We start from the raw sequence: 1,471 nt of genomic DNA, 5'->3' as shown, positions 1-1,471 counted from the left end.
ATACACATATATATACACACATATATACATATACACACATATATATACACACATATATACATATACACACACATATATACACATATATATATATATATACCTTGTGCTTGTAAAATCATTTTAGGGCTAAAAAAAATTATTGTTGTTATTATTATTGTTGCTATTATTATTGTTATTGTTATTATTATTATTGAAAGCCCTAAAAGCAGGCACCTGCCTCCTCCTCCTGTCCTGCACGTTGCTGCCCTTTAGTGAGTGCTGAGGGCTTAGATCTGGGGGATGCTGGAAGTTGGGGTGCTTGGGGGTGGTGCATCTGAAAGTCTTTCCCTCTCCTAGGGCTTAGTTTGGGGGTGCTGGAAGTTGGGGTGCTTGGGGGTGGTGCTGGTTCAAACCCTCCAGCTGCTCCCAGCCCAGTTTCTGCTTGGAGGAGCCAAGCTGGAGAGAAACTTTGAGCAGGGAGGCCCCCAGTGCTGGCTGGAGAGCTGGGTTTCTGTGCTGGGGGAAAAAATGAGGAGGTTTCAGGATTGTTCTTTGTTCCGTTTTTTTTGGGAGAAACCCAAGGGCTGTTAGGGAGTTGATGGGAAGTTAAGGGGGGAGGGTTCCTGCTGCTGGGGCTCAGGGGAATCGTGGCTTTTTGGGATTCCAGGCAGGGCTATGAAACTGGAATTCCTGTATTCCAGGGCTGGCTGGTGCTGTCCCTTTCTTCCTGCCCTGAAAAGGTTCTTTTGGACCTAAGGAACCAGCCTGGTGCTTTCTAGTGGGGGGTGTCCCATCAGAAGTGGTTCTGGTCCTTTGTCCCTAAGCCTCCTGCTCCAGGAGCTGCCAGTTCAGCCCAGGCTGCTCTCCTGGCCCTTGCACATCCACCCACATCAGATGCTCGGGTTTATTACTGATTATTTGGTACCAATTCCTGTGACATTTCTGCCTGGAAGCTGCCTCAGCTCTGAGCTGGGTGGGGAGTGAGGACAGAGGTGGCAAATGGAGATGGAAGCAGGACAGAGAGCACGGGGAGGGGGCTGTGAAATCCTCAGCTGCTTTCCCTGCTGCCTGCAGTGAGGACCATGCTGCAGGCTTTCCCTGGAGAGCCTTTTATCTCCATCCACCCTGGTATCTTTGAGGGCTGGGATCCCTTTCCCAGTCTCTGATTGGTGCCCAGCGGAGCTGAACTGGTGTCACACAGGCTCCCTGCAGCTCATCTCCCACCCCACACTCTGCACCAGGGTGGTGAGTGTCCCAGGGCAGTGCAGGGAGCCTGGCTGGCCATGCAGCTCAGGGTAGCAGTGAGTTGAAGAGGGACAAGCTCACAGGTGCAGGCACCACAGAGTCGTGGAATCACTGACTGGTTTGGGTTGGAAGGGACCTTAAAGACCATCTAGTTCTAAGTCCCTCTGCCATGGGCAGGGACACCTCCCACCAGACCAGGTTTCTGCAATCTCCACCCAACCTGGCCTTGAACGTTTCCAGAGATGGG

Source organism: Chaetura pelagica, unplaced genomic scaffold (genome assembly GCF_000747805.2).
Source record: "Chaetura pelagica isolate M959 unplaced genomic scaffold, ChaPel_1.0 scaffold56, whole genome shotgun sequence".
Taxonomy (NCBI): domain Eukaryota; kingdom Metazoa; phylum Chordata; class Aves; order Apodiformes; family Apodidae; genus Chaetura; species Chaetura pelagica.
Note: the sequence above shows the minus strand (reverse complement) of the source record.